Genomic DNA, 18,124 nt, shown 5'->3' on the forward strand with positions numbered 1-18,124 from the left:
AAGAAAGCCCAGACATTTCCCACAGGACTGGGCTTGGAGTTGCAGACATCCCCTTGGCTCAACGCTCCTATCAAGAAGACCTTGCCTGGGGGCAAGCAGAGAGGCAGGGGGCAGGAGCAACACAACCAGCAGAATTCTGACTTCTTTGTGCGACCGTGCTTGGAGAGACTGTAGAGTCAGTCTTCTCTCAACAGCCTTATTTGACTTAAAGGTGAGATAGCCCTGGCTTGTCCTTCAGGTCCCTGAACTCTTCTTACTCTGCCTGGTGACATCTCCCTTCTCAGCCAGCAAAAAAACTCTGTGCAAGGGCGATCTTGGAGCCACCCCAGATTTGAACTTAGCAAGTGGCAGACTTGGAAAAAGTCCCATTTACATCTCCGGAATAAAAACTGTTTGGTGTCTTACAGAGCAGACACTGTGTGTCTGCAAACGTTCCCCTGAGCTTTCATTCTCCTTCTCTCCCTCCATTTTTGTAAAGAAAAAATTAAGCAAGCAAGATGTTTTCTGAGCATTTTGGCATGGCCTTATCTGGAAAAAAGGTCTCATGACAGCTCTGTTGCCAACTTATAGAAATTTCAACAGAAATCTATCCTATAAAAATAGCTGCTTGCCAGGGTTTGTTTTGTTTTCTTCCCAACCACCTCTCGGCATTCATCCATCTGCAAACTCAAAAATAAATGTGCACAATTTATTACTACTGTCATCATTCTTTTCCTAAAGAAAGCAACTTATAGTCATTGTTCTATTTTGGAAATAAGCTAGAAGAGAAGTTTGTCTCTTGCCCTCATTTAGAATAGAAAAACCTGGCAGTTATTTCTTTGCTGAATTGGAGGAGTGCTGCGATATGATGCTCCCACAGCAGTCTTGGTCTTCTCTACACAGCCTTCCTCCCTTCCCAGTTTTGGAGGGGTAGTGAAAATAATACTGCTGCAGTGCTGGAGAGGGCAAGGGGAAGAGACCCAGCAGGGTTGGACTTGACTATGTGGGCTGCGACAGGGATGACATGTTTCCTACAGCAGCCTCTATTTCCAGCAGACACAGTACCATGGGACAGGATGTCTATTTAAAACCACGAGCAGTAGGATGGGTACTAAAAACATGAACTCTGTGGCTTGCTGCCAGAGAAAAATGGCAAGTGCCATTGTTAACTGTGTCCCAGAATTTTAAAAGTGTTATGAGGGACAGAGGGCACCACTGGTTTACCTATTTATGTTCATTAGTTTATAGTAAATAGTAACGCCATCATGTTTTTGTGTTCTGGACTTGTGTGTCCTTGGTCCTGCATAGCTGCAAGAAAGCCTCACCCCCAGCACAAGAGTTTGAAACCTTAGGCAGAGCCACTGGTGGGACTGTGAGAACCCCCTTGTCCCTTCTCCATCAGTGATTCGCTCTAGCTTTCCAGAGCTAGAGAAATACTCAGTTGGCTCTTCATTTGAAAAGCTGATCCTAAACCTCCTGTGCCCAAGCTCTCAATCTTCAGTAGTGATAGAATCCCTGCTCTGTAGCACAAGAGTAGTATCAAAACTGTATTCCTATTTGAGAAGCAGTTAGTTGTGGGGCAGCCAAGTCCCAAGCACAGGGACTCCACTGATGGAGATGGAGGTCCTGCTGCATGATGTGAGGATGCCCCCTCCGTGGGGGGCCAGGCCTGGTAGAAGCTGAGCATCAACTGGGTCTCACGGTACTTGGAAAACGATCCATGCCTTTTGCCTCTAAAGAAGAGAAGGTTTAGACCCACTTGCCTGGTATAAACATTAAAAGGATTTTGCATGCTTATACTTCTTTCCACAGAGACAAATTATCCTGCTCTTTGTTGCCATGGTTTCTGGTTTCCCTGGCTACCCTGTGATGTGGGGTGGGGGACTCAGGAAGGTGAGGGTAGAGGAGGAGCCCAAAAAGGATGAGAGCCAATTGCAAAGACCCTGAACAACACAGGCGACGTCAGCAGAGCTTTTCTTCCCCAGGAAAGAGGACAAAAAAGCTGAATGGATGTCTCTTGGCAAAGACAGTGGCTATGTTTTGTGCTCTTTGATGTTTCATAATTCAGCAGTGGAAACAGTGTGCAACAAAATTAATCATCAGCAAAAGCGTATAACCCAGCATCCTATATTTCCTTACGATGGTACAGAGCACAAGTGATGGGAGAAGATCAGGCCATGGATGAGCTGGCATGCAATGCAAGTGGGATGTGCCACCTCCTGTGGCTGGTTGGGTGGTAACAGCATGAAACTAACAGAGAGGCTCTCCTCAGCCTCATCCCTTGCAGACCAATACAACAACACAGCCAAGGCTTTGGGACTGACCTCTTACCCCAGCAAAAGCCTCCACTGTTTTCCAGCAAGTGGTGAAGCCTTGAGCAAGGACCAAGCCGAAGTGGCGTGAGCCCCTTATACAGCCATGTGTTTTGCTTGGGCAAGAAACCCAATCTGATCTCAGTGGCAGCACGCCAGGAATTCTCTCACCTTTCTCTTAATATCCTGTGACTCAGTGATAGATGTCAAGCCATTTAAGCCCAGGCAGTGAAGTTCAGGTTCTACAGCAATTATACTGAGTAGATGGGGAGACATGCTAGTTGAACGGGAAACAGGTCAGAGGAATGATTTGACCAATAAATTATATTAATGAAAAGTTCTTTAGAGAGCTGTTGGGTTTATAGTTCTGTGCTGAAATCAGCTTCACACGGCACGCAGAGTGATTCAGAGATACCTGAGCTCACTCACATCAGAAGGAAAATCACTGCCTCAGCTGAGCTTTCTGCCCAGATCACAAAAGCCAGTGTTTCAGCAAGGCCAATTAGCCAGGATTACCAGCAGCAATTCCAACCTCCTATCCTTGCAGAAGCTCACCTAGATCCATCCTGGATGTCTTCACCTGGCATTGTCTCTGCCATACAGAAATATCCACGAGCCTGTTCAAAATCCACTGATGTCAAGTCTTGCCAGTGCTGGGCTCTGAATCCAGCCCAGGTCTGGTGTCTAGAAATAGTTAGCAGAAAACGAAGTGCCTGCCAGGAACACATAGTATCCTTGTGTTGCCTTCATTAATGGTTCAGTTTGAAACTTTTCTTGAAGACTAATTTGCTGTGCACTGATTTGGAAATAGAGGGAAGGATTTCAGCAGGTTGAAGGGAGCAGAAATTCTCCCACTTCCTGCAGGCACTCATGGACGTATGTGTCTTGCCTGCAGACAAGTAAAGTCAAGGCAGGATTTTGAGGGTACTAATGGCAATTGATTAAACATCCTACAGGGACTGCAGAGCATTACTGTGTGTTGAGTGAAATTGACACTGTTGAGTAAACAAGGTAGTTTGGAGCCTGGCCATCACCTGTGATAACAGGGATAACTTCAAAGTGACATTCTCATCACAGCAAACTCAGGTCTAGAGATGTGTGGCTGACCTGGGCTGCAGTCAAATCTCTTCTGGCAGCACCTGTTTCCTTCCCCTTCTCAAACAGAAAGCCCAGGCACGTAACACCAGGTGCCTGACTCCTGGCAGATGGACAAACACCACCTGTACCACCCCAGGGCTGCTGTGTTGAAAGCTATGTTCCCTCTGCCCAGAGCTTCCACCCTCCCCAGTATCTTTTCCCTCAACAGGAAAGCAGCCCTTCTTCCTGGTCAAAATTCCTCAGAATATTCTTTTTCAAAGCTTGCCAGTGCCTGCTAGCCAGGAAACAATGCTTCTTTTTCAGTTGTCTGTCTGTGACGTACTTTGTGATTGCGTGCAGCCCCGAATCATGTTGCATGCACCTGAATACTGCAGGCCTTGGGGTGCCACTGGAACATCTGCATGGGCCAGCAGTGCCCTGCGCACTGCAGAATGACTCTGGCCACCAAGCACAGGGCTGAGCAAACCCTGATATCCATGGGATGACGTTGGGCTGCCAGGGGTGGTGGTCATGGCTGTGGGCTTTGCAGATGGTACCACGCTTCAGTTCGCCCCTTCAGCTCCTTCTGTGCCTCCCAAGGAGCAGTGAGAGGAAGCTGACAGCATGCAGCAAAGCTCGGACAGCAGCAGCAGCCCAGCCTGCACCCAAAGGGAGCTGAAACGAGAAGAAATGGTGAAATACTCTGATAAAAAACTACGGTGGTTAGAGGCTTAGATACAGGCAGCAGTGTGCTTCACTCACCCTATGAAAATACTCCTTGGGCTCCAGGAGTTTGGCCTCCTGGTTTCTCTCTCTCTTCCATATAAAACCCAGTGCACAGAGTTGTTTATTGCAGGTTGGTGCTGAATTTCATACAGGGCTGATGCTGAGCAAACAGCAGAAACTGGGCCTTTATCAGAGCTTGCTGTTATTTTTGTAGTGAGGTTTGAAAAAGTTCTACAGCACTAACAGTTTAAAAATAATCTTCAGCATTCATGAGATGTTATAAATTGGGGCATTTATGTATTAGAGACAGGGCAATAAATGCCAAAGTGGATTTACTGGTTATTGCTGCTCTGATAAAAGGGTCATTAAGAGTTGTAAAAGTCTAAACGATAATGGGGGGATGCTATAAATGCTCTAAGTGAATAGAATGAAAGAACATGATATACTTGTCAGCTGAGGTCACTTCCTAGTAGTTTATAACCCTCTGCTAACCATTGAAGAGAAGCTTGGCTTTGCCTGGCTAGGAAACTGAAAATGCAAATCAGTTTCTCCTCTGGGATTCCAGGCCTCCCAACCAGTCCCTTATTGAACAGTGCCCATAGATGGAGCCTAATCCATGTGGGGGCAGCAGCACTTGGCACGCTGTGCATCACACACAGGGCACTGCCAAGGACCTTCCATCCTCCTGAATGCACAGGGAGTTCCACTAGCACGCTCCTGCAGGACTGATGATGACTTCACAAGTCTATTTTCTCGATTGGCCCTGCACGCAGCACCTGATCAATGAGCCCCATCAACATTTAAACGTGGAAATGATTTTACAATGACCACCATCAATTCCCACCACTTATTACAAGTGGAGCTGGGGACAACATCTGTTACTAAGGTCTCCATCACGCTACATTAGAAGCCTTGTTTTCTGTTGCTTATGGTTTTGTCAAACCTTAAATAGCATTTTAATTCCAAATCTCTGTCTCCTGTTGAATTACTGTGGAAAATTTCAGCCAGATCAGCTTGTTGTCCAGCTGTGAGGGAAAAAGCCTTCATTAAAACAACCAGCAGTGACTTTTTCTTTGAGGAACCCCGATTTCTTTACTGTTAGAAGATGGTCGTGGAAGCAGCCTTTTTTTTAGAGATCCTCTTTTTCCTATTCCACAGGAAAATCAGAGAAGTCTGGTGAGTTATGTTCCCTGGGAGCAAAGTGAATCAGTTGACACTGACCTGGTCAAAATTCATTGCCCCTCTCTGATCGGGGTGTGCTCCGCAGGGTTGCACTTTGCTTGCACTTACAGTTGGGAAGCACTGTCAGCCCAGATGCCAGAACTAAGTACAAATGGTAATTTTGGTTCTTAACACAACCATGCAACCAGGTGGAATGGTGGCCTGATTTGAATGTGGAGAGTTTAGGACCTGATACGCCATATAGAGAGTGGTCAGGCACTGGGATGGCCTGCCCAGGGAGGTGGTGGAGTTGCTGTCCATGGCAGCATTCAAGAGGCATCTGGATGAGGAGCTAAGAGATATGGTTTAGTGGCTTGTGGTAATGGGAGGACGGTTGGACGAGAGGATCTTGTAGGTCCTTTCCAACCTTGTGATTCTATTATTCTATGATTCTATACAGGATACAGAGAGAATAAACTGGAAAAAGGAGGCAGGAGACCAGTGAACTTTAATCCCATACCAGAAAATCACCATCAGTTTGGTTTCCCTGTCCCTCACCACTCTGTAGCAAAGGAACATTATTGCAGTCGCCAAGCCAAGCACCCAAAGGTGGGAAATGTTTGAGCTACTCCAGAGATCTGATCTCATGAAAACCTGAGCAGGAATAAATAGCTCTGCTTTGAAAAGCAGGCTGAGGAGTGTACAGTAAATACGGGCTGGGCACAAAGCATGGTGTAAACAAACAGCTCATCCTCTGCACAGCAGAGGGGGAAAACTTCGGGCAATCCTGTGGCTGGAGATGGTATCAGAGTAATTTGGCTCTGGCAGACAAATTACAGTTGAGTAATTGTCCTTAACTCTGGCATTTCTTAACTTTCGAGTGTTTGCCTTTGCAGCCTAACCACATTTTTAACTCCTGTGATACACACGATAGCATGGCACTGCGTATCGCCCAGACACTGCAGCTCCCTCTGACCTAGAAGGAGAGGCACGTCAGATTACTTCATGCGACAAGACCTGACCAGGCACATTTCTGCAATGCTCTCTGCAGCAGATGATCTCAGGAGCCCGGCATTTTACCTGTCCTCAACTCCCTCCTTGGTGCAGAGCATTGGAACACAGGAGCTTCACTGACTGCATCTTGGTCAGCAACTGATTTGCTCTGATAGGTACCGGAGCACCTTGGAATATCAATTTCACATGAGTAAACTGATCTGAAGACTATTAAAAGATTGGCTGGCATTTGGGCAAACAAGATATGTATTTTTTCCTAATATGAGTCATCTTTTTATCTGACTGGTCACACAGCTTTTGGATAATAGGGAAAATATTTCTGAAGAATGTACTTGTTTAATCAAAATTGCTGTTGATTACACCTGCTTTCAAAATGTTGCATTTTCCAGTTAGGAACAAGCACAGTGATGTAATTATTTTACAACTTAACTATAAATAGCAAGTGACAAGAAGCAAGGGATTTCTAAACATCAGATGAAATGAGAAGTTAGTGTCTGAATCATCTATAGAACACTTGCAAATAAAGAATCAATGGAAGGAAGATAGAGGCCGTGGTGTATACTCGAAGGGGAAGAAATTCATCAATAAAGTAGTATGAACAGCTGTTACTGTAAGCAATGTTTTAAAAAAGAGTAAAAGCAAGCTCTGTCAGAGAAGGCTTCTCAATAAATATTTTAAAGCAATCAGTGACGTTACGCAGTCCAATCCCAGTCCTACAAAGACCTGAGCAATTGTCAGCTTTTTTTGAGAGGATAACCTCATTTCCAGGGCACGGTTGAGAACAGACAGGCAAGTTTGTTTTGTTTTGCATTCATTTTTCATCTTCTCGTCGTTGTAAATGGCATGCTGTTGTTTCAGCTTCTAGCATTATGGTTAAGCTGCTTATAAATACAGCATGACTGCAACGTCACTCATGGAAATCATGGTGGGTTTATTTACAAGATTGCTCTTGTGTAACTGAGTGGTGAATTCTCCTTCAACCTGAGTGTTCTCGCCTAGCATTCCTCCTTGTTTTTAGTTTCTTATAATATGCATGCTAATACTCTTAAGAGCTTTGCTCATGCTACATTTGCAGTGGGCTTTTAATTTACAGCTTGAATGTTATTGTTCACTTGCTTCTTTCCAATAACAAAGCACTACTGCTGTTCCTGATGTTGTCAGAGGATCTGAACGTTCCCTGGGTGTGCTATGGGAAGCTCACACGGTGACAGCACCTTCCTTGGGGCTGGGGTGGGACAGCCCTGCCCTGTCCTGCTCAGCACATCCCTGCTGAGCATCCTCTGCACAAAGCCTGTGGGGCCCTGAGGGAGGCTCCTTGTCTGAAGCAAAAGAAAAGAGGTTGGTTCCAAACCCCACTCTCTCCAACATTCCCATTTCTTAACTTCTGCCTCCTTCTTTCCCTTTTCCACGGTTAAAATAACCTCACAGCCTTGATGGAAAGCAATCCACCTCTTCCCCCCAGGTTCTAGCTGTGATGCTTGTTTCTTCAATTGCTCACACAGCAGCACGGCTTTCATAAGGCAAAGCATAGCATGTGCCTAGCATACACTAACAAATCACAAATCAAGAGATTAACTCAGAAGTAATTTGATTCCTTTTTTAAAAAGCCATGTATTGGGTACAGATTTGCTGTAAGGTTTTGTGTCTTTATGTTTCCAAGTCTGTATTTAATGGTGAAGGTTGGGAATTAACTTTAAGCAAAATAATAGAAAAACACAAAGCAACACCTAAGGAGAACAGTTTCTTCCTCAGACGCATGACTTCTGGAATGTGAATTAAAACCAAAACATAAAACAAACATAAAGCGTCAGAAGCCACGAGACGCAGAATCACAGAGAAGACAGATCTTCGCATAGCCTTTATTGTGCCTCATGAGTAAATAAACGATGAGGTCAAACAACAAATAGTGACTGTGATATATGATCTACGCTGTAAAAAGCTCCATGTTTGGTCTGGATTTATAAACAAACCAAACAGTTCTCTGGAAAACCATATTTCACATACTTGTACTTTAAAAGCTCTTTTACTCTGTGGCACTCTGTGAAATAAATAAGAACCTAACTCTGCATTTACATGCAGTAAATGTGCACAATGATGTTTTGAAAGGGACAAGAGTTAATAACTCATGAAGGGTGCTACAGAGGGAGGTGAGGCATTGGACTGGCTGCTGAAAACTTCTGAGGTGCAAAGGGAGCCACCTGGACCCAGTGGCAGTTTTCTCGGGAGCTCTTCTGGGTGTTGTCAGTAAAGGTGTGATTCACCTTAGCTGAAAATACAAAAGCCAAGAGAAGTTTTCTGGAAGAAACAAAAGAAGGGTTTCAAATGAAAGATTTGCTGAAAGGAGAGAAAAAATATACTAAAGGGTATTTTGCATTTAAAATATATTGTAATACAATAGTTTCAAAAAATAAACTACTGTGAAGATGTTAAGAGAAGTTCAGTGACCCTCGCTGTGAACACTGTAGCGAACAACCCTCACTCCAGCATCTCCCTTTTCCCACTTATCCCACGTGGCTGTTACCCTCAGTTGCGCTGCTCAGGCAGGGCTCACCTTGTGTCCCTGCAGCTCTCAGCCTCACAGCTCTGCCAGCTCCCTGGCCAGGGCTTCCAGCTCATGACACATCTTCCCTGGCTCAGTCAGATGCTAGGAGAAGATGAACCACCCCCCGAGGTGCTTCTCTCTCCCTATAGCCAGCGATGGAGATGGAATCACACACACAATCGCAGTATTTTAGGGGCTGGAAGGGACCGGGACTTCTAGAGATCACTGAGTCTAAGCCCCCTGCCGAAAGAATGGTGCTCTCAAGCTGTGTGCTTGCATCCTGATGGCAAGAGTGGTAAAGGAATCCCAGCCCTTTTCCTAGGATCTCTCACCTGGTTTTACTGGGATTACACAATGTTGGACCATTTGGCCCTAGAGGAAAAGAAGCAACCGGAATAACCACGGAAAAAAATGAAAAGTGTTTGAACCAAACTCTGAAAATTATGTGGAAAGACTCATGGAGTTACTTAACCCATGCTTATAAAGCAGTGTGAAGGTGAAGGGGTTCGTGCCCTTTGGAAAGGAGAGCTTCTATTGAAAACGTTCATTACCCACTGCCACTTGGCATCAGATCAAATCTGACATGAACCACTGCATCAATAAATAGCACTGCAACTAAAGGGGGGGGGGGTGCTACTGGCAGTAGGAGAGAAAAGCCGGAGACTGGCTGAATTCTGACCTGGTACATCTAATACAAAGGAAGGAAGCAGCAATCCAACACTAACAAAGATGCAGTGAACATCAGAGTTCTCCCACAGAGGCTGGCACCAGCATGGCAGCCCAATTGCTGTGTCAGGCATGCAGGTTGCCCTTCTCCACCTCTAACCTGTTTGTGGACAAATCATTGAACTCCAGGTCCCAAATGACTTCAGTATTTCAGCCTGACCCCCAACTCCCTCTATGCTGAATCTCTGTTTATTGGTGCTAACGGTAAATGATATTGTGGAGTGAGTCTTTATCTTAGCTGATATACTATGTTCATAAAGGCTGATGTAACAAAGGTCGAAAATGTCTTGTGATAAATCTCTTCTCTCTAACTCCCACGTGAAATCAACCTTCATGGATCTTAGCTTTTATACTGCTGGGCAAGGAGACAGCGGCTTGGCACAAGCGTGTGCAAATCCCTCAGGTATTGGGAATGAGAAGCAAAGATTCATTACAGTAATAAAGTTTCAGCCTCCTAGGGATGAGGTCAAACGAGAGCAGCAGAGGGCTGGCAAATGGGGGCAGAAACTTCTGTACACATGAGCAATAAATCAGCCTTCCGACATGGGTTTGTTTCACTCTGCTGAGTAAAAATATCCTCACCGCAAAGCAAGAAATGCCCATCGGTCAGTGCAGTAGAATAGTTTTCTACCTGAATTTGAATTTTTTGCTTGTTTATCTTTGAACCTGACTGGCAAGGGGAGAGTCATGACCATTTCTGTGTGTCTCACACCAATAGGAAAGCAGTACTTAGCAGCAGTGCATTGAACAATCTGGTATTTGCTGAGAGCCATTCGTTGCAATGTAAGACCCAGCATTTAGTGCAAGAGCTGCTCACTGTTGGAAGTGAGAATGGTGCGCTCCATCATGCTACCCTCTTTTTTCAAGTCATTGAAAACGCATGTTCCTATTAATACGATTACATTACCACATATGTGTTTTGTTACAGAGTAGAAACTACTGATCAAAATGACAAAGCAAACTGGAAAGCACGAGGCCTGCTGACATTACGACATGTTGCCATAACATTTCCAAGAAGCAGGAACCTACTGGGTGTGACATGGGTGGCACTGCACACCTCCCAGCCGCACTCGGGCCCGGCTGCACTTCTCTGCAGCTGGGGGACCTTCAGCTCAGCTCTGTTCTCATAACATCCTGAACTCCCCTCACAGACCCCTGCTGAGGGCAAAGGCAGCAGCCAAATTTTCCCAGCGCTGCTTTCACAAATGTCCTGCCCCTCTGTGCAGGGTTGTTACATAGAGGCACGCTGACTTGCATTAAGCTCCAGATTTCTGCAAGTGCCAACTGCAAATCCACAATGAGGAGGAGAAGGAAAGAAAACCCTGTAAGGAAATATAACACGTGCCAGCTGATATGTACATGAACTTTTCTGAGGAAAGGCAGGAATACCGGCTCTCTAGCAATCTACCAGTTTGCTCTCCTCTTATTTATGTACCCTTTAGCCTGGCTATAAAGTGTTTAACACAAGAATTTATTGCAAGGGACTGGTTATTGATTTGCAACCATGTACATCTGGAAAACAGAGCTAAATAAATGGCCATTCTTTGAACTAATGAAAATTTAAACTCAATGCTAAAAAATCGTGTTGGTATAAAATTAACTAATGTTTCGATTGCTCATCATACAGGCTTGGTTTTCATTTATCATCAAAACCTCTTAGAGAAGCTTCAGTGAATCTTGTGGGGCAGCTTGAATGCAGTTAAGCCACACGAGGGCCTTACAGAGACAAATTACACCATCCTCAAGTATTCCAGGGAAGGATTACGTGATGGCTGTTCCCAGGGTCAGTGGGATTCACGCCGTGGTCTCCCATGAGACCTCCCCGATGCTTTCTGTGAATGAAACAAGCTAGCCCGTGACCAAGCAATTCAGCAAACTTTCTCTCTGGGAGGGAATCCAGGTTCCCTCTGTGTCTTTTTTTGTTTCATTCTTTCCCATCTCTGCCAAAAATGACGAGTTCAAGGACTAAGCTTGAATTTCCTGCCAATTCCTGTCCAACCATTGCCGTTGACATGCCGACTCACTGAATGGGGAGGTGTTATCTGCCTCTGTCAACAAATACCATTCTCTTTGCAATTCCCAGGGCAGGACCAAACTCTTCACCTGTAAGGTCAAAGTTACGTAAGCCTGGGAAAGCTATTTAGTAAATGAGTCCAACTCTGATACATGCAGGAAGAAGTAGTGCAGCCAGCTGAGCTCAAACGCAATGCCTCCTTTCCCATCCCAGAGCCATATGAATCCTTGGCACTTTCACTAGGAATATGAACCAACATGAAAAATGTTTGCTCATCTGAACTCTTTGTAAATGAATCTCTTCACAAATTACTCACTAATGACAAATCTCAGCCCAGATATCTGTTTTACCTGTGCAGAAAGCACTTGCATAATCCATCAAAAAAAACCAAAAAACTAAAAACAAAGAAAAAAAACCCCACAAAACAAAAGACCCAGAAAAGACTTAAAAGCAAAGAATGTACTTTTTGTTTTCAGATCATTGTATTCAGACCAGATGTCCAGTTTTGATAATTTCGGCTTGAAGCAAACCCATGGCTTTTGTTCTCTCCCTTTGCCTATATTTTCTTCTTCCTTAAGCACTGAAATAAGGTTATACAGTAACAGCCATTATAGCACCACAAATAACACTGATAATAAGCACCTTGCATTGATGCAGTGCCTTTCCTCTGGAGCTCACACTGTGCTTTAAAACATCAGATTTGGCATTTCTTCCACAGCTTCTCTGTGAATGGAATAAATTGAAGTCTCTGCCCAACGTGCTCCTCTCTTGTTGCACTGCTCCTCTTTGTGGCATTGCTTCTCTCTTTATGGCATTGCTCTTTTTGCTGCCATCTCTGTCTCAGCAGTTCATTCAACACAGTGAGGTCTACCCAGAGCAAACTGAATGGGCTAAACAAGCTGTCATGGGTACCAGAAATGTTACAGCTACTTCAGCTGGAAGCAGAGCATAAATCCAAGCATCACAGTAAAAGAGTTGTGCTGCTCTCTATGCTTAAGTTTTGATAAACTTTATGCATGTCATAAGCTAAGGTAGGAGCAGAGAAGGTAGGTGCCACTGTTAGAGAAGAACTGCACTACAGAAATGAATGAGAGTGGCATAAACAGAAAAATATGGAGAGTTTGGATGAAAGAGGAACAAAATTGCTAAGTCATGGCTCATGTGTTCATATCTGTTATCAGAGCAGGTAGAAAAGCACCTGTGTGGAAGAGAAATAGTTTGCAAACAAGACAGTGATGTTCTAGTAACACTGTGAGCTTTGACACATGGGTGAATCATTCCCATCAGTAAGAATCCTTCCTCAGAAGACTCAGCTTGATCATGCATCAATCTCTCATCATCATTAATTGCTATTGAAATTGTAGGCATTTGCTGTGGAACAAGCAGGAAATAGATTGTCATGAATCAGTGCCTCAACCAGTCCAAACATGATAGCAAGGCTTGCTTCCGTCATGGTGATTCCCCAGGAAAAGCACTTACGAAACTGGAGAGTTATGCATAATTACAAAGCAAGTCCTGCCCACTTGTTAGATGCATTTGTTAGATGCGTTTTTCATAATGCATCATATCTTATTAAAGCACTATATGGAATGATGTAGATGCCAGTAACAGCAATAATTTCCAATGAGGCCATTCAACTCGCATGACTCTGGGTTTGGGAAGCATCCGTTCCGGGACTGATGTTCAATCACAGCAATGTTGAGAATGGATCAGGGAGAAAATAAAGTGCTCTTCCCAGATGAATCACCCTTCTCCCGAACATCCAAAAATTACCTCTGTGATTTTCAGTGCTGCCTGGGAGCTGCAAACTGTATTCCCAGGTAGAAGTTGCATTGAAGAGCAGTGCATGCCTGACCCACCTCTCCTGCTGCTGTCTAGGAAATCTGAGCAGCCAACAAACAGCTTAGGAATAGGTGCAGCCCATCTGCATGGCTGGACTGTGCTTAGCCCTTGTTGCAGTCTACTCCTACTCACTACCCTGAAAAGCAGTACCAGCTGCTGAGAGCTGCTTGAGTCCTTTAGTAATATGAGATGCAACTCTCCAGGAGGGATCTGGTGTCTGCTTCACATCACTGTTATTGGTTGTTTTCTTGATTTATAATGTCAGGGCAAACTCGTTCCTGCTTAAATTTGGAAACCCACCAGAAGTAGTGCTAGTTCCCGTCCTTCTGCGAGCAGAGAGGTGGGCTGGTAGGCCAGCACCAGGAAGCTGGGGTGCAAGTGCAGGGTCTGCAGAGGAAAGGAGCCCACTTTAACGAGACAACAATACGTGAATATGTGAAAGATGGCAGTGCCCCACTTCTCTGACAAATCCTTCTGTGACAATAGACAGGCACAATATTCCCAGAGCGGCTTCCTGGCTGCGATCAATCATTTCTGATAGTGGCAGTGCCAGGAATTAGTGTATTAGCAACTTCCAGCCACGTCAGTCCTGCCCTGCACAGACAGTGCAGTTACTGGGAAGTGACCTGGATTCTTTGTTTTGCACCAGCTGAAGTGTTTGCCAAGACCTAATCACCTGCACCTATGAAATGCCACTAATTGCACCATCATTCCACCAGTGTCACCAGGAGTTGCTCTGGGCCAGACAGCTGCTGAAGGGGCAGTGTTGCTGCATAGGGTGGCAATGGTCCAGACTGCTTGTTCCCTTGGAAATGCAGCCCCTACAGCAGGGTTGCAAGGAGGAGAGACCCCAGAGGCTCTGCAGTTTGCAGGGGATGGGTAAAACACAGAGGCTACCAAATAAATCCACAGGGAGGGAGATAGGAGTCACCAAAAAATGGCATGAAAAAGTACAGCTCTGAACCAAAAGAAGTGATAGTGAAATCAGAGATATGAGTTGTGTGAGTGTCGTCATAAGCAATTACAAAAAAAATATATATATAGCAGTTTCATAAGAGCTGACCAATGTCCTAGGTGGCAAAGTGTGAGTCAAAGGAAGTGCCAAGCTGTGAGTCATCCACCTCAAAGGCCTTTATCCTTGGATAAAAGTCAAAGCAACGGCCCAGAGAGAAAAAGGCGTGTGGGGAGGAACAGAGGTGATGGCAAGGCACTGTTGTCTCACAGCACAGAGGCCACGCAAAGGGCAAGACTGGTACCAGCCCCTGGTGCTGCCTTAGAGCTATTTCTGGCCAGGCACATCATACGCTGCATGTTTTACAAATGTAAGGGTCAGGCTCCTGCCCTGGGGAACGTTGTCGCAAGCACAAACAAGAATTGCAGCAAGAGTAGAGAGAGGAAAACGGTAGAGAAAACTAGTCACATCCCTAAAAGGGGGCTGAAATAAATGAATAGAATAGATAAAGAACTACTCATGTGTTTTGAGTTCTTCTTTAGCTCCTTCACCACGAACTTATTACTGATACAGTGCTTTGCAGGCACTTGAGTCTTTTTATTTATCAGCCCTAAGGTCCAGCACAATTTGGAGTTGCATGTACAGAAATGTTCTAGAACACATTCCAAATGGCAACATGGGCAGCAGCAGCCAGGCTCTCCTCAGAGGTTCCTTGGCTTTGTGCAATTTGAACAATTCTGACATGCTGCAGTGAGCTCAAATTAACAGCAAGACAGCACTTTGCCAGCTGACATGGCTAAATGTTAGGAGGAAAGATCATAGGATCACAGAATCACAAAGTTGGAAAGAGCCTACAAGATCATCTAGTCCGATCGACCTCCTATCACCAGTACTACCACTAAGCTACTAAAGATGCTGCTAAGATGAGAAGTGAGAAAGAAAACTGTAGGTCGGATAAAGGCAACTATGTTAACCATCAATGCATTTTTGGAGGGTAAAAACACAAGGAAGAGTGAGGAGTTATTTAAGGTGGTACAAAAAAGTGATGAAGATGATTAACATATTTTTAGAGAGAGATAGAACAGAACACGAACAGGATGAGAGGCTGCACAGCATCCTACAGACCCTAACACCAGTTGGCTTACAAATTGTACATGGAAGCACCAGGAATGGCAAGAAAAGGAAACAAAATGAGCATGCAAGATCTCCTGCTGCTTCAGAGACAGCATTGGAAAACTCGTCATTGAAGACATGGCAAGTGCAAGAGTTAGGATAGACAGCAAAAGAGGAAGGTGGTCTTTATAACCACATCAGCAGTGCTTTCTGCCTTGGTGAAGAGCTGGTACAAGGGATAAGGAAAATAAGGCCCCAGTAGAAATCAAACCACAGATTTACAACTAGAGGATTCAACTGGTTTCACTAGAGCAAATGCAAATGAGCTGTGTTGATTTATTGGGCATTGAGTTTTACCATGAAGCAGATGTCAGTAGAATCTGACTCACATCCTAGGCAATGCAGCAATAGCTGAAGTGATCAGAAGCACTGTAAAGTAGGAAAAGGGTTAAACAGGTGGAGAAATCCCAAAGGTTCTCTATGGTTCTATAAAAAAAAAATCTTAATAGAAAGGCTTCCTGCAACCACCTCTGACAAACATGGCACAGAAGATGCACCTGATGCTTTCAAGAACTGCCCAACCTGGCAATTTCTTGTCCACACCCTACTTATCCAGCATGATAAATAGGGTTTGGACAAGAGGAGGACACAGAAACAGGAAAATCACACCCTGGGAACACAGAGTTTTCAACAGTTTATTTCTTTTTATGAGGTTTAATTTTCTGACTTCTTGGTTCTGGTTTTAAGTAACGATTCCATGCTGTCATTCTCTTCCCTTTTTCCCTAGACTTAATCCCTTGAATTTCCCATATCAGATGGGACAACACCATGAAAAACCTTGATCTTATCCAGGCAGTATTTTTAACATCCCAGCAGAACAAACAGTTTTGAGGAGGAAAGGGTTAGTAGTTAATAGTTGAAATAGTTAAAATAAGCAAAAACTTGGGATGCTGATATCACAGAACAGCCACAAAATTAATCCTCAGAAAGGCCAAACAGGTGAAGTACCTGCAGTAGTCGCTGCAATTAAACTTTACAACATTTTGGGGCACGGGAAGTATTTTCTCTGTTTAAGAAAAATATGTATCTGTATGTTTGTTTACAAAATAAACAAGTACAGATTCTTCTCTTTTGAAAAATGACAAATACGCCCAATATTAATGCTTTACTCTAAAGTCCACCTGTATATTGTTTGCCTCATGATATCTCTAAAAGAGGAAAAAATATTTTTAAACTAGAAAGCATCAATAATGTGGACTTGTAAACAAAAAGAAAAGTTATGTCTGCAGGGCTTGGAAGTAGTATGTAAATAGAGAACTAATGCCAAAACACAGATACACAATTCATTCTTTTACTGAGAAAGCTTGGGAAAAGTACACAACATCCCTATATTTATTCATTTTAATGTATTACAGCACTGTGTTTAGGATACCTAGTAAGCTGCCAAATGAAAGAACTTGCATATAACACCAGTTATAGAAAGTGTTTTGAAAGATTGAAGAGCAGCATTAGTAACATTTTCAACATTAATAAAAAAAAAAAGTATTTCAGCCCATTTGTGCTTAGGGAAAGAAACTTGCATGAAAAATGATCTTTGATTCTCTTAACTTCCATTTTCCCACAAAATACTTTGGAAAAAACTATAAACAATTGAGCAGGTTGGACACATTGCAGCATTGCACAAGAAATGGAACAAGGTACGGCATGAAGCTGTGGCACAAAGAAGGCTTAAGATGACTGAAGCTTACAGCATAACTGTACAGTCATTTGTTTTGCTCCTGTCCATGTATTAATGGTCTGATTACAAGTATTTAAAACTGTTTTTGTTGTTTTGATTACGATGATTATTTGTGCTCATTCCAGTAACTTATAATAGAATCAAGTTATGAAAAAATAAAACAGATAAAAACCATCTACATTAAAAATGCAACGGGTAATTTATGGATCATTAAAAACATAAGCAACTCTTTTAACTATCCAATAAATCAACAATTGCAGCAGTATTTTAAATTTCATTAAAAAATCCAGGAAACCTATAAATCTCATTTTACGCTCCAACAGGATACACGAATTGGTTTAGTTTGTCCTTTCAGCTGCCCGACAAGAAACCCAATCTGCTTTCCAGCAGCTGATGGGACTGCAACCTGGCTGCAGGCAGTGCTGCATCCCAAGACCCAGGCTGGATAGTAGGAAAAATTCCTTTCCAGAAGAGCCGGTGATGCAGTGGCACAGGCTGCCTGGGGAGGTGGGGGAGTCACCGTCCCTGGAGGTGTTCAAGGACTGAGATGTGGCACTGAGGGACGTGGTTAGTGGGCACGGCAGGGGTGGCTGTTGGACCAGGTGATCATACTGGTCTTTTCCGACGTCACTGACTCCTTAATCACTCCTCCTGCCAAGACTGAAGTCCTGTCAGCAAACGCAACACTTCCCAGCTCTTCTGTTAACTTCCACACAGCTGTTCATGACAACCCTTAGGGTCTGAGGGCACTGCCAGGCAGCGCACAGGGAATAACCCCATTCCCCCAAGTCCTTGCTTTGCTGGGGCGCTGATAACTGGGACGCCGGGTTCCCCGCGTCCTTACGCTCGTCCGTCGCCCGTCTTTTACCCAAACAAGACCTCCTGCCCTAAAAGCAGGCCGCAATGGGAAACATTAGAGCGACTGCTA

The sequence above is a fragment of the Tympanuchus pallidicinctus genome, unplaced genomic scaffold (genome assembly GCF_026119805.1).
Source record: "Tympanuchus pallidicinctus isolate F22 unplaced genomic scaffold, pur_lepc_1.0 scaffold5, whole genome shotgun sequence".
Classification (NCBI taxonomy): domain Eukaryota; kingdom Metazoa; phylum Chordata; class Aves; order Galliformes; family Phasianidae; genus Tympanuchus; species Tympanuchus pallidicinctus.